This window comes from Canis lupus, chromosome 26 (genome assembly GCF_003254725.2).
Source record: "Canis lupus dingo isolate Sandy chromosome 26, ASM325472v2, whole genome shotgun sequence".
In the NCBI taxonomy this organism is placed as follows: domain Eukaryota; kingdom Metazoa; phylum Chordata; class Mammalia; order Carnivora; family Canidae; genus Canis; species Canis lupus.
The window spans coordinates 25,102,165-25,121,289 of NC_064268.1; the positions used below are offsets into that span (position 1 = coordinate 25,102,165).

The 19,125-nt window shown below is 41.0% G+C and overlaps 1 pseudogene; it reads right to left on the reverse strand.

Annotated features, from left to right (window-relative positions):
* Positions 1-14,744: 14,744 nt before the first annotated feature.
* Positions 14,745-18,639, reverse strand: LOC112676364 (U2 small nuclear ribonucleoprotein A'-like; annotated as a pseudogene).
* Positions 18,640-19,125: the final 486 nt, after the last annotated feature.

Sequence of the window (19,125 nt, forward strand, 5' to 3'; positions counted from 1 at the left end):
AATTCAATGGCATTAAGGACAATCATGAAGTTGTGCAACCATCACCATTATCTATTTCCATGACTTTTTCATCATCCCAGACAGAAACTCTGCACCCACTAAACAATTAACTCCCTGTTACTCCTCTTCCCTAACCCCTTGGTAGCCACTATTCTACTTTCTATCTCTACAAAGTTGCTTATTCTAGGTATCTCACATAATGCTGGATGTTTTCAAGATTCACCTATGTGGTAGCATGCATCAAAATGAGAAGAAAGAGCTTTAAGAAAAATCAAAAGCCATGTTTTCTTTTACTGGACGAAGTTCACATAGAGAACATTATCCCAAAATGATGCTATAGTCAGAAAAATCAAACAGACTCAGTATGAGTTTATTTTATTTATTTTTAAAAAAAATTTTTTTAATTTTTTTTATTTATTTATGATAGTCACAGAGAGAGAGAGAGAGAGAGAGAGAGAGAGAGAGAGGCAGAGACACAGGCAGAGGGAGAAGCAGGCTCCATGCACCGGGAGCCCAATGTGGGATTCGATCCCGGGTCTCCAGGATCGCGCCCTGGGCCAACGGCAGGCGCCAAACTGCTGCGCCACCCAGGGATCCCTCAGTATGAGTTTAGACACATCTGCTGTCCTGGATGAGCATTCCTGAACTGGTTAGAAAGAGGGATTCAGAAGGTGTGGAGAAGGTGTTCATGAATAAAGATGATCCCAAGATGGACACCCAGACTGTCTCCTGGATCTCTGGCTTGAGGACTTTGCCTCAAACAGCTTCTGTGCTACTCCTTTTTTTTTTTTTTTTTTTTTTAAGATTTATTTATTTATTCGAGAGAGAGAGAGAGAGAACGAGGCAGAGACACAGGCAGAGGGAGAAGCAGGCTCCATGCAGGGAGCCCGATGCAGGACTTGATCCTGGGACTGGATCCTAGGACTGGATCCGGGGACTCCAGGATCACACCCTGGGCCGAAGGCAGGTGCTAAACCGGTGACCCACTCAGGGATCCCCATTCTGTGCTACTCCTTGCTCCAACCCTGGTAGACTTCTCGAAGGAATTGGGAGGATCTGGTCAAGAACTTGACTCTTGCCTAAGGTTGCCTGAAGTTACAAAGAAAGCAGTGTGACATAATCATTACAGCATCAGAAGAGGAGAGCTTCTGTCTGGCTCCCTCATTCCCCACTGTGTGATTTATGACATTTCCTGTCATTGAGCCCTTGTTTCCAACTGCAGAGGACACTGCCACAGGGACTGTTGTGAAGATCAAGACGAAATTGGAGGGACTGAGTCTGATGGCTCAAACAGATGGCTTTTTCTCTGATATCCCCAGTTTTATTCATGGAGGGTGCCCAGTCTCAGGCCCCAGGCTCCAAATTTTCCTAGAAACCATATGAGATGACAGGTTGTCCCTCTTGCCTCAGACTTGTTTGTGGGCTGGAGGAGGAGAGAGGTTTACGAGAGGAGGTATTGAGTTATTTTCTCATTTCCTTTTTTGAAACCACCCAGGAGTTTGGGGGAAGGTGATTCAAGTGAGAGAGAAGCAAGGCAATTTGAACCAAGGAAACAGTGAGCTTTAGTGCCCTTATCTGTAAAATGGGTGGGAATGTTTTTTCATGTTGTATGTGTGTGTGTGAAAATTAATGAGGCAGTGCATATGAAGTGCGCTGTGAGAGAAAAAGGCACTGAGTTAAGTGGTTATTATGAGCTTGCTAATTGGCTTAGTAAAGGGGCTGGGCTGGAGGTTGTGTGTGTGTGTATAGAACCTGAGCAAGTAGGTTAACTTAGAAGCACTAGTCTGGAAGTTCTCAAGGGCAAGGACTACACTGTCTTACCCTTAGCTTCTAGCGCAGCACTTGGAACATAGAAGATCCTCAAGAAATATTTGTTGAATCAAAGAATGAGCTAAACCAGAGTTGAAAAATTATAGTCAAGCCATTGCCTTCTATTTTTTTTCTGATTCCTTTCTCCACTTGTGTGATGCTGCCTTTTCTTTCTTTCTTTTTTTAAAGATTATTTATTTATTTATTTATTTATTTATTTATTATTCATGAGAGACAGACAGAGAGAGAGAGAGAGAGATGTGGTGACACAGGCAGAGGGAGAAACAGGCTCCACGCATGGAGTCCGACATGGGACTCGATCCTGGGACTTCAGGATCACACCCTGGGCTGAAGGCAGATGCTTTAACTGTTGAGCCACCCAAGGATCCCCTTTTATTTCTTTCTATTCCTCCAGGAAAACATTCTTAGGGCAAGACCTAATGAGAAACTGTGGAACAGTAGAAAGAGCCCTGGACCAGGGAATCAGGAGACCAGGATTTCATCCTGACTTTGACACTGGATGATGATAGGCCAGGGCTCATGTTCCACAGGGCTCATGTTCCACATCAGTATTGTAAGAAGTTTGGCTTGGCTAATATTTAGTTTTGTTCCGGTTTTAGTGTTCCAGGTTGGATGCTATACTCACATGAAGGTAACAGTGTTATTCTTCCAAGAATATTTGCATTTATTTTATTTTATTAATTTTTAACTTGAAAAAAATTTTTTAAATTTGTTTTTATTGAAGTTAGATTTGCCACCATATAACACCCAGTGCTTATCCCATCAAGTACCCACCTCAGTGCCTGTCACCCAGTTACCCCAACCCCCCGCCCATCTCCCCTTCTGCAACCCTTCGTTCATTTTCCAGAATTAGGAGTCTCTCATGGTTTGTCTCCCTCTCTAATTTTTCCCACTCAGTTCCCCTCCTTTCCCTTACGATCGCTTTCACTATTTCTTATATTTCCTGTATGAGTGAAACCATATGATGATTGTCCTTTTCCGATTGACTTACTTCACTCCTTTCCCTTATTTTATTTTTTTTAAAAAGATTTTATTTATTTATTATTGAGAGACACAGAGAGAGGCAGAGACATAGGCAGAGGGAGGAGAAGCAGGCTTCATGCAAGGAGCCTGATGCAGGAATTGATCCCAGGACCCCAGGACCCTAGGACCATGCCCAGATCTGAAGGGCAGATGATCAACCACTGAGCCATTCAGGTGTCTCAAATATTTGCATTTAAAAAGAGAACAGAACCTTAAGCCAGAGGAAGGAAGGGCTGATGGTGGAATGTGAGGCTTTCTTATGTGGCTGGGAGAGAGAGGTATTTCCTTGTCATCACCAATCTAGGAAAGTACACATAAGGTGGGTCCTGAACCCAGCCCCTGCAACTCACCAGCTCCTAAATTCAGCCCTGACTCATACTCAAGGAAGTGGTGGAGGATGCTGTGGAGCAATCTCTGAGAGCAAGGCCTTGTGCTTGATTGATCTGAATCCCTGTGAGGAGCTGGTGTGAAGGGGCCTTGGTTTCCTGGACATTCCCTGGGACTTCACTGGAGATTAGTAGGCGTGAAGGGTAAGAGGAAAGGATTGCAAGGAAAGAATTGGTCATTGGAGAGCAGGAGGATTGGATTTAGTCCTGAGTCTGTTGCCTACTTTGGTAGTTGTGTGAAGGACAGAGCCAGGTAAGTGGTATAGAAAATGGGGTGAGGGAGTGTTCCAAGTGGGCAAATGCCCACAGAGAGAGATTGTGGTGGCATCTGGGGAATTGGAAGGTCCACATGGCCAAAGCATGGAAGAGATCAGAGGGTTCAACTCCCTGTTATATATAAGGAAACTAATGCCCAGTGAGAAGGGATTTTGCTCAAGTCACACAACTACCAAAGCAGGCAACAGACTCAGGAAAAGAAAGAAAAGGCAGCAATGTAGGCAGACCCTACATTCTTTCTTTCTTTTTAAAAGATTATTTATTTATTTATTTGAGAGAAAGAGTAAGAGGATGAGTAGGGGGAAGAAGCAGAGAGGGAGAAACAGACTCCCTGCTGAGGAGAGAGCTCAATGTGGGGCTTGGTCCTGGGACCCTGAGATCATGACCTGAGCTGAAGGCAGATGCTTAGCCGACTGAGCCACCCAGGTGCCCCTAATGCAGCCTTCCCTACTACACTGTGAACTCCATTTGAGCAGATACCTAATTATTTTATCCTAACTCTATCCCTAGCCTCAGCACAGAACTGGCACATAGTAGGTGTTCAATAAATATCTGTAAAATTAGCAAATGAGTGGATACCTAATAAGTGATTGTTGGGTGGATTATTGTGAGGGTAATTCAATGATGCTGTTTGATTTCATTTTATTCCATTCTCTGACCCTGAATAAACTGTAGCACCAGGCTCCCAGCTAATGATTTAAACTCTTTAGATTCCTGCTTACCCAATTTGTCTCGTCAAGCCCCTAACATTTTATTTTATTTATTTATTTTTATTTTTTAAGCCCCTAACATTTATAAACAATTTCCTCCAGTTCCTTCAGTGGTGTTTAGATTGGGGAAGGCAACTAGCAACTCTGGAGTCATTACCTTTCTTGTTCATCCAGACAAGACAACAGAAATACTTGTACTATCTCACACTTATATAGTTTTAGGTATTTCAAATCCATGGCCTTTTTTTTTTTTTTGTGAAGTAGGCCTAGCAGGCATAAATTATCCTCATTTTATAGTGAGAAAAACTGAGACTCAGAGGTTAGAGCTACATAGAGATCTACAGCAATAGAACCTTACCTAGAATAGGTGTATTGTTATTCCTCCCTCCCATACTTGAGACAGATGTCAGTCATTAGTGGCCTTCTTTCCACTGAACTCAAATTCTGCCTCAGAATCCTACTTAACACAGCATTCTAGTCAGTCATCATGTAGTTGAAGTTGACATATGAGATGAAGATTATTGGCCACCTGTAGCTGATAATCCTTGCCTCGGCTATCAGGCAGTTATTTATAGAGAAAAAGTTAATTTATTTTTGAAGAGGGTCTGAGGCTCATAGATAATCAATACCAGCTCATTCTACCATGAAGGGACATCAGTACTATTATACTGTTCTTTCTGTCTGCCCCCATTTCATTAGCCTTTTAGGCTTTCTAATATTGGTGACATGTCCTGATCTTGCCAGAAGTATGTTAGGAAGAAGGGTGGCCTTCAAGTACTTCTAGGGAGCCCCAAGTCTGGCTGCAGGGGCCTCACTGCGGGCGTCTTGGTCACCCTGTCCCCCAGGGTGGGGGCAGCTGGGGCAGGGCTCGGAGCCACCCTGGCACCCTTTGTCCATGGAGGCCAGATCTGTTCAAGAAGGTGCTGCCCCATCAGTGCCTGGGCTCCATCTGGTCCAGGTGGAATAAGCCTGGCAATGAGCACCTGGCACGCACAGTCCGTGCCACCATCACCCTGTTCAATGGTGTGGCCAATTGCGTCTTCACCACCTGCCTTGGCAACCCAAGCATGACAGCCTAGGACAGGGCCATGGTGGTGGAGCACTGGATCAAGGTGGCCAAGGCCTGTCAAATTCTGCAGAACTACTCCTCACTCTATGCCATCCTCTCTGCTCTGCAGAGTGCCTTGATTCACCGCCTGAAGAAGACAGTGGCCAAAGTTTCCAGGAAGAGCTTTCAAAAATTTAAGCTTGAAAACCCACAGAGCAGGAAGCTGCTTGTCCAGGAGCGGCCATCTGAATTTGGCACCCTGGGGATGGATGTCCAGAGAGAAGGAAGAGGGGTTGGTAGAAGAAGGGTGTTGTCCCTTCCTTGGCACCTTCCTTACTGACCTGCTGATGTTGGACATTGCAATGGAGGAGTACCTGGAGGGCAATGCGATCAACCACCAGAAGAATAAGCTACATCCTATCCTGTCAGCTGGAGCCCCGATCCTAGCTGGCCAGCAGAACTCAAGAACAGGAAACACTGGCCACAGTCAACCTCAGGGCTGAGCCAGTGTCCAGTGGCAACGCTATGCACATGGAACCCATCTGCTCAACACCTCTTCCTCCCATGTCTTTACTTTTTTGGAGGGCCAATATTTCATTGTCTTAAATAGTAAACAGTACATTTTAATATTATTATATTAAAGCCCATTTTATCTTATTTTTTTTTAAAGATTTTATTTATTTATGAGAGAGAGCGATTGAGAGAGAGAGAGAGGCAGAGACTCAGACAGAGGGAGAAGCAAGCTCCACGCAGGGAGCCGGCTGTGGGACCCGATTCCAGGTCTCCAGGATCACACCCTGGGCCGGAGGGAGGCGCTCAACCGCTGAGCCATCCAGGCCTCCCAAAGCCTCTTTTATTTTAGGAAAAAAAAAGGGGGGGGGGGGTGTGTGGGAAACCCAGAACAGGGCCTTCTGACTCCTGGTAATGTCTGTGGTTTATTCTAGTTCTTCGCTTCTGCTGACTAGTGAGTCCAGACCCAGAAAAGGCACATAGCTCCGCAGAACAGCCCTGGGTGGGGGAGTCACCTCAGTGCAATGCTGAATATCACCACAAGGTGACGCTGTAGCTTCCTTTGCTTTTAGTTTCTACCCTGATGGAAAATGTTTAAATTTGCACAATATTCAACAAATAGAACTTTGACTTACGAACGGCTTCCCGAATTAAATACATGACTTAACTGTTCTAGTTCAAATTCTATCAGGTTTCAGATGGTTACAAATCTGGAGCTTCCCAGGCTCATGAATCTTTTCTTTTGTCATAGCTCTTTGCTTGTTCTGATACTATCGCACTTTCTCTTTGTCTTATTCTTATTTGTGTATGTGTTTTTTGGTTCAGACATCTTTGTCCTTTTAAAAAATAATTGAACTGTGTAGCTTCAGCTAAAGGTCTGTCCTTTGGGCAGCCCTGGTGGCTTAGCGGTTTAGCGCTGCCTTCAGCCCAGGGTGTGATCCTGGAGATTCTGGATCGAGTCCCGATTCGGGCTCCCGGCATGGAGCCTGCTTCTCCCTCTGCCTGTCTCTAATAAATAAATAAAAGAATCTTAAAAATAAAATAAAGCTCTGTCCTTCAACCTTTCTTCCTGCTTTCCCAGAGGTAACTATCTTGAAGGTTTCATTTATTGTTCCTATGTTTATTTATTTTTTTAAAAAGATTTTAATGTAAAAAAAATAAAAATATTTTATTTATTTGAGAGAGAGAGGGAGATAGAACACAAGTGGGAAGAGGGGCAGACGGGGAAGGAGAGGGAAAAGGAGATCCCTGATGACTGTGGAGCAGACATATGTATGTCCCCATAAACTTCTTTTTGTTTCTCCGTGTTTCTCTCTCTCCACACACACACACAGGTATGTGGTGCTTTATTTTATTTTATTTTATTTTTTTTAATTTTTTATTTATTTATGATAGTCACACACACAGAGAGAGAGAGAGAGAGAGAGAGAGAAGCAGGCTCCATGCACCGGGAGCCTGACGTGGGATTCGATCCTGGATCTCCAGGATCGCGCCCTGGGCCAAAGGCAGACGCTAAACCACTGCGCCACCCAGGGATCCCCTTTATTTTATTTTTTAAAGATTTTATTTATTCATGAGGGACACACAGAGAGGCAGAGACATAGGCAGAGGGAAAAGCAGGCTCCCTGCAGGGAGCCAGATGCAGGGGCCAGGATCACAACCTGAGCCAAAGGCAGATACTCAACCAATGAGCCACCCAGGAGCCCTAGTTTTAGTGCTTTAAAATACACATAGGGTCTCCTGGTTGGCTTAGTCGGAAGAGTGTGTGACTCTTGATCTTGGGGTTGTGAGCTCAACTCCCACCTTTGATGTAGAGATTACCAAAAAAAAAACAAAAACAAACAAACAAACAAAAAAAAACCCTTAAAAAAGTACATATGATGCAAGCATACCATAAATTCCTTGTAGCGTTGTCTTTTTTTAAAATTTTTATTTATTTATGATAGTCACACAAGGGGAGAGAGAGAGAGGCAGAGACATAGGCAGAGGGAGAAGCAGGCTCCATGCACCGGGAGCTTGATGTGGGATTCGATCTTGGGTCCCCAGGATCACGCCCTGGACCAAAGGCAGGCGCCAAACTGCTGCGCCACCCAGGGATCCCAAGCGTTGTCTTTTTCACTCAATATTCTGCTTTTGAGATTTGCCCATGACGACATATATTTTGGCTATTTGATATTCTCTTCTAAGGAAAAGTGATTTACGGTTGCATTTTGCTTTTCCTTTTATTACTACAGGCAGACCTGCAATGAACATTCTATGTATGTCCCTTTGCGCATATGTATAAGATGTAAGAGTTTCTTTAGAGTAGGTACTTAGAAATGAAAGTGGTTAAAGCTGTATGCATGTTTTTACTTTTATTAGATATGGCCAGATTTTATCCAAAGTATTTGTACTAAGTTATACTCCCATCTGTACTCTTTCCATATTTTGGCTAATGTGGACATTGGGGTGCATGTGCCCATTTGAATCATTGTGTTTGTATCCTTTGACTGAATACCTACTAATGCAATTGCTGGGTGTAGGGTAGATCTATTTTTAACTTTTTGAGGAAACTCCATACTGTTTAGGATGAAATTTTATTTTATTTTTAAAATTTTTATTTAAATTCCATTAATTAACATAGAATATATATTGGATTCAGAAGTAGATATCAGTGATTCATCAGTCTTATATAGTACCCAGTGCTAGAATGAAATTTTAAACTGTATATTTCTTTTATTATTATTAAAGTGAATTCCTCATTTTAAATCACCTATTCAGACAAATACCCACCATTTGCTTCAACATGGATGGAACTGGAGGGTATTATGCTGGGTGAAATAAGTCAATTGGAGAAGGACAAACATTATATGGTCTCATTCATTTGGGGAATATAAAAAATAGTGAAAGGGAATAAAGGGGAAAGGAGAAAAAATGAGTGGGAAATATCAGAAAGGGACACAGGACATGAAAGACTGCTAACTCTGGGAAACGAACTAGGGGTGGTGGAAGGGGAGGTGGGTGGAGGGTGGGGGTGACTGGGTGATGGGCACTGAGGGGGGCACTTGATGGGATGAGCACTGGGTGTTATTCTATATGTTGGCAAATTGAACACCAATAAAAAATAAATTTATAAAAAAAAATAAATCGCCTATTCATCTCCTTACCACCTTCCCCTCTCCCTGGAGTAATTTTTAAAAAAGATTTTACTTATTTATTCATGAGAGACAGAGAGAGAGAGAGCGAGAAAGGCAGAGACACAGGCAGAGGGAGAAGCAGGCTCCATGCAGGGAGCCCGATGTGGGACTCGATCCCAGGTCTCCAGGATCAGGCCCTGGGCTGAAGGTGGCACTAAACCGCTGAGCCACCTGGGCTGCCCCTCTTTTTATTTTTAAATATTTATTTGAGAGAGTAAGAGAGAGTGAGAGTGCAGGGGAAAGGGCAGAGGAAGAGGGAGAGAGAATCCTCAGGCCTACATGCCCCAATGAGCATGGAGCCTGACACAGAGCTCAATCTCATGACCCTGAGATCACAACCTGAGCTGAAATCAAGAATCAGATGCTTAACTGACTGTGCCACTCAGATGCTCCCTGAACAACAATTTTTTTCTGTCCAGGACCTTCAACTTTTTAGCATTATTTAGTGTTCGTGAAAGTGAAATGGAATTTCACCTCCATTGCAGAGGAGAGGTTTTGGCAGATAGGACCTCTTAGCATCTCTCAAATTTTATTTTTATTTTAAAAAGATTTTATTTATTTATTCTTGAGAGATACAGAGAAAGAGGCAGAGACACAGGCAGAGAGAGGAGAGCAGGCTCTAGGCAAGGAGCCTGATGTGGGACTTGGTCCTGGGAATCCGGGATCACGCCCTGAGCCAAAGGCAGACAGACATTCAACCACTGGGCCACCCAGGTGTCCCAACATCTCTCAAATTTTGCTCAGCTAAAGAGTCCAGGGGAATTCAACTTCCTCTGGGCAGTGCTTGGAATTTTGTGAATTTTAGAATTGATCTAGACCTAAGTAAGAGGTTATTGGATCTAATTTTTCACCCAGGGCTGCAATGCCCTGTATAAAATCTTAGATAAGTGGCTAACCCACTTCTGCTGTTTAGTCTTTGAAGCTCACTCCTTCAAGACACATCCCATTCTATCTGAAGATTAACTGTTGTTAGAACTCTTTCCTATATTGAGCTCTGTACCCTTTCTACCAATTGTTTTCTGCCTGCCCACTAGAAACGCAAAAAATATGTTTTTTTTCCATCTGATCACCCTTCAACTATCTAAAGACAATAACTTTGCATGTTTTGAGTCTCCTTTTCTCCAAATGAAACATTTCTAGTACAATCAGCCTGCACTTTCATTTTAAGACATTCATGGATCACCTTTTCCAACTCAATGGGTCTTTGTTACTGACCACCTGGGTCAGACTTATTTTCTTGAGGAAACTGAGAAGAAAAAGTAGCCCTGGGGGATGTATATACATTTGTGGGAAAATAACTGCCTTGGGCTATGGTTTATTATTATTATTTTTTAAAGATTTTATTTGAGAGAGAGGGAGAGAGAGAGAGAAAATGAGCGGGGGCGGGAGGGGCAGAGGGAGAAGCAGACATCCTGCTGAGCAGGGAGCCCAATGTGGGGCTCTATCCCAGGGCCCTGGGATCATGACCTGAGCAAAGGCAGATGCTTAACCAACTACGATGCTTAACCAGGCGCCCCTGAGCTATGGTTCTTAAACTTTTTTTTTCTTAAACTTGATTGCATATTAAAACCACCTGGAGAAGTTTTTCTCTTAGTAAACCGTAAAGAAATGTTAGTTTATTAAGTCACCTTTGCTCTAAATCACAGATATTTCACTGCAGTTTAAAAAATTATCATTGTTCTTTTTTAAGATTTTATTTTTAAGTAATCTCTACACCCAATATGGAGCTTGAACTTACAACCCTGATATCAAGAGTCACATGTTTCACTGACTGAGCCAGGCAGGAAACCTCCCATGCAAATGATTTGTAATATATATATATATATATATATATATATATATATATATATATATTAAAATTCACTGTTTTTGGATGTTTAGTTCTATGAATTTTGACAAAAACATACAGTCATGTAATTATCACCACAAACTAGATACAGAAAGCTTCCATCATCTCCCTAATTCTATTTGTAGTGAGCCCCCACCCCCAACCACTGGCAACTACTGATTTGTTGTTCATTGCTATAGTTATGTGTTTTCTAGTATCAATGAAATACTATGGTATATAGCCTTTGACTCTGATTTCTTTCACTAGCATAATACATTTGAAATCTTTTATTTTTTATTTTTTATTTATGATAGTCACACAGAGAGAGAGAGAGAGAGAGAGAGAGAGAGAGAGAGAGAGAGAGAGGCAGAGACATAGGCAGAGGGAGAAGCAGGCTCCATGCACCGGGAGCCCAACGTGGGATTCGATCCCGGGTCTCCAGGATCGCGCCCTGGGCCAAAGGCAGGCGCTAAACCGCTGCGCCACCCAGGGATCCCACATTTGAAATCTTTTATGTTGTTCCATATATCAGTAGTAATTTGTTATTTTTTATTAATGAAATAATAATCCACTTTATGAATATACTATTGTTTATCTTTTTCCTAGTTGAGGGACACTGTTTCCAAATTTTGGTGTGTATAGGTCTTTGTGTGAACATAAATTTTCATTTCGCTTGAGTAAATAGGTATGAAGGAGATTTCTGGGTCACATGCTAATTATGTTTAATTTGTTAAGAAACTGCCAAACTGTTTTCCAGAGTGACTGTACCATTCTATATTCCCACTGGCAATATGTGAGAGTTTCAGTTGCTCCACATCTTCTCCCAATACTTGGTATTGGTAGTTTTTTGAAAGGGTCATTCTAAGATTGTAGTGGTATCTCATTGTGGTTTCATTTTGCATCACTAATGCGTAGAGATGTTGGGCATCTTTTCACGTGCTTATTTGCTGTCCATATATCTTCTTTGATGAAGTGTCTGTTGAAATCTTTTGCCATTAAAAAAACTGAGTTTTCTTATTTGAAAAATTAAAAAAAAAGATTTAATTTATTTATTTCAGAGAGACAAGAGAGCACAAGCTGGGGGAGGGGCATAGGGAGAGGGAGAATCAGACTCCCCCATTGAGCACAGAGCCTGATGCAGTGCTTGATCCTAGGACCCTGAGATCATGACCTGAGCTGAAGTCAGATGCTTAACCAACTGAACCACCCAGGTGTCCCTGCATACTCTTATTCTTGAATTTAGAAAATAATATATTTTGGATACAAGTAAGTCCTTTGTCAGATAATGTGATTTGCTAATATCTTCTTCTAAATTGCAAGTGTCTTTAGAAAACAGTTTAAAATTTTGAAAAATCCTATTTTATTACTTTTTCTTTTATGGACTATGCTTTTGGGTAATATCTAAGAACTCTTGCCTGATATAAGATCACAAAGATTTTCTCTTTTGATATCTTTAAAGACTATAGTTTTGCATTTAGGTCTATGATACATTTAGAGCTTTTGTTTGTTTGTTTAAGGTATGAGGTATAAGTTGAAATTCATTCTTTTGCATATGGATGGTCAATTTTCCCAGAACAAAGTGTTGGAAGTACTATTTTTCTCTATTGAATTGCCTTTGCTGCTTTTTAAAAAATCATATGGGGGGTGCCTGCCTGGCTCAGTCAGTAGAGCATCTGACTCTTGATCTTGGGGTTATAGGTTTGAGCTCCACATTGGGTGTAGAGATTACCTAAAAATAAAATCTTTTAAATAATCTTTTCTTTATTTATTCATGTTAGACACACACACACACACAGAGGGGTGGGGGGCAGAGGGAGAAGCAGGCTCCATGCCGGGAGCCTGATGTGGGACTCGATCCCAGGACTCTAGGATCACGCCTTGGGCCAAAGGCAGGTGCTGAACCGCTGAGACACCCCAGGATCCCCCTAAAAATAAAATCTTAAAAAAATCAAATTAACATGTGCAACACTAAAGACTAATGAAGATGTAGAGCAACAGGCACAATCATTCACTGCTGGTAGGAATGTAAAATGGAACAGACACCTTGGATGACAGTTTGGAAGATTCTTGCAAAACTAACCATAGTCTTACTATAGGTCCAGCAATCATACTTCTTAGATATTTACACAAATAAATAAATAACTTATCTCTACACAGACCTGAACGCAAATGTCTATAGAACCTTCATTCATAATTGCCAAAAATTGGAAGCAGCTAAGATGTCATCCTTTAATAGGTGAATGGATAAAGAAACTGATACATCCATACAATGGAATATTATACAGCAATAAAAAGAAACAAACAATGAAAAGACATGGAGAAAACTTTTTTCTGTATATGTTTTTTTATTGGAGTTCGATTTGCCAACATATAGCATGACACCCAGTGCTATATGGGGGAAACTTAAATGCATATTGTTAAGTGAAAAAAACCCATCTGTGAAAAAAACCCATCTGGAAAGGCTACATAGTGTATGATTCCAATTACTTGACATTCTAGATAAGGCAAAAATATAGCAACAATAAAAAGATCAATAGTTGCCAAGGGTGGAGAAGATGGGGGAGGTTATGAATAGTGGAACATGGGATTTTGAGGGCAGTGAAACTATTTCACATGATACTATAATGACGAGTACATGATATTATGCCTTTCACAAAACCCATAGAATTTTACAACACAGTGAACCCTACTGTAAGCTCTGGACTTTTTTTTTATATTGGAGTTCAATTTTCTCAACATATAGCATAACACCCAGTGCTCATCCCACCAAATGCACCCAAGCTCTGGACTTTAGTTAACGATAATGTATCAGTATCAGTTCATAAGTTGTAACAAATGTAACACACTAATGAAAGACACTAATACTGGGAGAAACTGGGGTGAGGAGAGAATGAGTATATGGGAACTCTCTGTACTTTCGGTTCAATTTTTCTGCAAGCCTAAACTTCTCTAAGAAATAAAATCCATTAGTTAAAAATATAATCAATTGGCCATATTTGCATGGGTCTATTTCTAGACTCCTTTTTTCTTCTGTTGATCTATCATCTATTTATCTATCTATCCATCCATTATCTATTTACCTGTATACCTATCCTTTCATCAATACTGTCTTGATTCTTGTAGCTTTATATAAAGTAAGTCTTGAAACAGACTGTAAATTCTCCAACTTTGTTATTTTACCTTAAAATTCTTTTGGCTATTCATATTCCTTTGCCTTTCTAAATTATAGAATAATATTGTCAATATTTACAAAAAATTTTACTTCGTTAGTAACTTTCTTCTGCTGGGATTTTTGACTGGGATTGTGTTGAATCCATAGATGTATTTGGGAAGAACTGACTTTTTTTTTAAAAGATTTTATTTATTATTCATGAGAGACACACAGAGAGAGGCAGAGACATAGGCAAAGGGAGAAGCAGGTTCCTTGTGGGGAGCCTGATAAGGGACCCAATCCCAGGACCCTGGGATCACGCTCTGAGCCGAGGGCAGATGCTCAACTGCTGAACCACCCAGGTGTCCTGAATGCTTTTGATCTTAAGAACTCTTTGCCTAGCTCTAGATACTAAAGAGTTTCTCTTATGGTTTAAAGTTTTATAGTTTTACATTTATATCTATAAAATATTTATTTAGAGTTTTTTTTTTTTACTGGCACTGCCACTGGCAGCAGATTATCTTGAGTTTTATTAATAATTTAAAAATCTAAACATTTTATAGAGGCCTGGGAAGCCTATCTAGAAACACTGGCTTCTGTCATTTCCAACCTCCACATGTCCATATACCTCACAGCACTGCACACCCACCCACCCCTGCCTGATGACAGACAACTTGGCGGCACAGTGAATGTCATATTTTTACTGTTTGTAGAAAACTGGCATTTAGATTTCAAGATTTATAGTATCACAAAATTACGGGCAGCAGTCTTAAGCATTTCAACAATTCTTATGAGCTCCACTTTGCTGACTCAAACAAGGCTATTATTCCAAGTTCAATAAAACAGGACTTGTCCCAAGTAGGCATATTATACATCCTGCAGATACTTGGGTCACACTGCTCAGGACCCATTTGTGACCGTGTCTTCTTCCATCTCCTCTTCACCATCATCAGTGGGGCCTGATCTGCGTTCTCTGCCAGGTATCTGACCAGACTGTAGCAAACCCTTCAGCTGCTCCACCTCAGCCAGAGTTGACACATTTGCTATAGCATTCTTGATTGCTTCTACATCCCCTGGAGATGGCCCACACCTTTCTTTTTTTTTTATATAAATTTATTTTTTATTGGTGTTCAATTGGCCCACACCTTTCTTTTTGTCAGTTGGCAAACCAGCACCTGGACTGAAAGTTTTGCTTCTCCTGGCAATATCCTTTGCAAGTTGTGTACCCCGTTTGCCCTTGAACATTTTCTCTGCTTCCTGAGGCTCTTTTAGTTTCACCTTCTGGAAATCTAATACTCTGACTTGTGGAACTTCATAAATTACATACAGTCTATAATGCTTCTTGTTTGTTACAGGATTTCTCAGAATACTTAGGTAAGTCAGTGATTTGAGAGATGCCAAAGGGTCCAGGTCACCCAGTTCCACAAGACTCTATTGTTGGTGAGAATGAGTTCTCTCAGACGTGGTAGAGCCTGATCAAGTCCCTCACCGGTATGGCACATTCTATTGTTGTTCACTAATAGTGTTTTCAGCCTTCTCAACAAAGGAAAACCATCCAGTTTCCTGACTTTGTTGTCAGAAAAATCAATAGCATCAAACTGGTCTAAGGTAGCACCCAGATTTTCAATGACAGGAATTCTATACCCCTGGAGATCCAGCTCACGGTCCTGCACGGCTTGGTGTACTGAGCCATCAGCTTCACCATCCTGCTGCCTCCTGCTGCCGGTGCCGGTGCCCAAGATTCTGTTTTTAAGCGATCTTTACACCCAACATAGGGCTTAAGCTCACAAACCCAAGATCAAGAGTCCTACTCTACCAACTGAGCCAGCCAGGTGCCCCGATTTTGAATTTTTATATAAAGTGTGAGGTTTAGACTGAAGTTATTATTTTTTTGCATATGAATGTCTACTTGCTCTAGCACTATTTGTTTTATTCTCTAAAGTTTTAATTTAATTTTTTTTTTTTAGTCAAACAGAAGTAACTTTTATTAGTCTAATGAGCAGGGATCAGTGCCAATGTCCCAACTATGCTCTTCTCTAACTCAATGCTTCCCAGACCTTCATGTGCACATGTTACCTGGGAATCAGTTTAATGCAGCTTCTGATTCAGCAGGTCTGGGATTGGATTGAGACCCTGCATTCCTTTTTTTCCTCCCCAGCATTATTAAAAATTTTTTAAATCAATTTGCCAACATATAGTATAACACCCAGTATTCATCACATTGCATGCCCTCCTCAATGCCTGTCACCCAGTTACCCCATTTCATCACCTACCTCCCCTTCAGCAACCCCCAGTTTGTTTTCCAGGGTTAAGGGTCTCTCATGGTTTGTCTTCCTTTCTAATTTTTCCCCATTCAGTTTCCCCTCCTTCCCTTATGGTCCCTTTCACTATTTCTTATATTCTACATGTGAGTGAAACCATATGATAATTGTCTTTCTCCAACTGGCTTATTTCACTCAGTATAATACTCTCCAGTTCCAACCACATCGATGTAAATGATAGATATTTATCCTTTCTGATGGCTGACTAATATTCCACTATATATATATATCTCACATATTCTTTATCTTTATCCGTTCATCTGTCCATGGGCATCTCAGCTCCTTCCACAGTTTGGCTATTGTGAATATTGCTGCTATGAACATTGGGGTGCAGTTGTCCCATTGTTTCACTACATCTGTATCTTTGGGGTAAATGCACTATATGTTTTAATTTGGAATTCCATAGTGAAATATGATGTTGAGCATCTTTTCTTTTTTTTTTTAAGATTTTATTTATTTATTCATGATAGTCACAGAGAGAGAGAGAGAGGCAGAGACACAGGCAGAGGGAGAAGCAGGCTCCATGCACTGGGAGCCCGATGTGGGATTCGATCCCGGGTCTCCAGGATCGCGCCCTGGGCCAAAGGCAGGCGCCAAACCGCTGCGCCACCCAGGGATCCCTTGAGCATCTTTTCATATGCTGTGTTCCATCTGTGTATCTTCTTTCGTGAGATATTTGTTCATATCTCTGGCTTATTTTAAAAATTGTTTGTTATTATTATTGAGTTTTAGGAGTTCTTTGTGTATTTTGAATGACAATCCTTTATCAGATGTGTATTTTGCAAATATTTTCTCAACTATGGCTTGTCTTCTCATTCTCTTGGCAGTGTCTTTTGCAGAGCAGAGTTTTAAATTTTAATGAAGGGATCCCTGGGTGGCGCAGCGGTTTGGCGCCTGCCTTTGGCCCAGGGCGCGATCCTGGAGACCTGGGATCGAATCCCACGTCGGGCTCCCAGTGCATGGAGCCTGCTTCTCCCTCTGCCTATGTCTCTACCTCTCTCTCTCTCTCTGTGACTATCATAAATAAATAAAAAATTAAAAAAAAGTTTTAATGAAATCCAGCCTATCAATGATTTCTTTCATGGGCTATTCTTATCTGATTGTATCTAAAAGGTCAGCACACCTAAGGTCACCTAGATTTTCTCCTATGTTGTCTTTTAGGAGTTTTATATTTTCATATAGGTTTATGATCCATTTTATTTTATTTTTTAAGTTAATTTTATTTTATTTTTTATTATTTTAAGTTAATTTTTGTGAAGTGTAAGGTCTGTGTCTTTTTTTTGAAGATTTTAAAAAAATTTATTCATGAAAGACACACACACACACTCACACACACAGAGGCAGAGACACAGGCAGAGGGAGAAGCAGGCTCCATGTAGGGAGACTGATGTGGGACTTGATCCCAGGTCTCCAGGATCACACCCTGGGCTGCAGGCAGCACCAAACCGCTGTGCCACCAGGGCTGTCCCAAGGTCTGTGTCTTGATTCATTTTTTTGTTTTTTGCATGTGAATGTTTAGTTTTTTAAAAAGATTTTATTTATTTATTTGGGACACAGAGAATGCACAAGCAGGGTGAGCAGCAGGCAGAGGGAGAAGAAGAAGCAGGCTCCCCACTGGGCCGGGAGCCAGATGTGAGTCTCAATCCCAGGATCCTGGGATCATGACCTGAGCCAAAGGCAGATGCCCAACCAACTGAGTCATCCAAGCTCCCTTTGAATGTTTAGTTCTTTTAGCACCATTTGTTGAAAAGACTACTTTTCTCTATTGTATTGCCTTTGTACCTTTGTCAAAGATCAGTTGATTATGTTTCTGTGCGTCTATTTCCAGGCTCTCTATTCAATTCCATTGATCCACTTATCTACTTTATAAGTATCACACTGTCTTTATTCCTGCAGCATTTTAGTAAGTCCTGAAGTCAGGTAGTGTCAGTTCTTCAACTTTGATCTTCACTTTCAATATTGTGTTGGCTGTTCTTGGTCTATGGCCTCAATTTAAATCTTAGACTCAATTTGTCAGCATCTACAAAAGAATTAGGGTTTTGATCAGTATTGCACTGAATCTATAAGCCAGGAAGAATGAACAATCTGACAATGTTGAGTCTTCCATGAACATGTATTATCTTCTTGAAAGAAGAACATGTAGTTCTTTCATTTCCCTCCTCACAGTTTTGTAGTTTTCCTCATGTAGAACTTGTACATATTTTGTTAGATTTATACCTAGGTATTTCATTTTTGGGGATGCTAACGTAATGTAAATGTTGTTTTTAATGTCAAACTCCACTTGATCATTGCTGGCATACAGGAAATCCATTGATTTTTGTATATTTACTGTGTATCCTTCAATTTTGCTGTAATGGCATATTAGTTTCTTCAGCACCATTTGTTGAAAAGGTGCAAAAAGCTATCTTTTTTTTTTTTTTTACACTTTTGTGAAAGATCATTTGGGTATATTTATGTGGGTGTATGTTGAGTCTTCTAACTTATTTTTTTTTAAGATTTTTAATCATTTATTCATGATAGACACACACACACACACAAACACACACATAGGCAAAGACACAGGCAGAGGGGGAAGCAGGCTCCATGCAGGGAGCCTGATGCAGGACTTGATCCTGGGACCCGAGGATCACGCCCTGGGTGGAGGGCAGGTGCTAAACCGCTGAGCCACCAGGGATCCCCGAGTCTTCTAACTTATAAACATAGATTTTAATTTATCTATGGGCTCTTTGGCTTTATCTCCTTTTCTTTTAGTTGGTTGTTCTAGAGATTATAATATGCATACCAAACTCTTCATGGTCTGTTATATTTTATTTTATTTATTTTATTTTATTTTTTAAAAAAGATTTATTTATTTATTTTTGAGAGA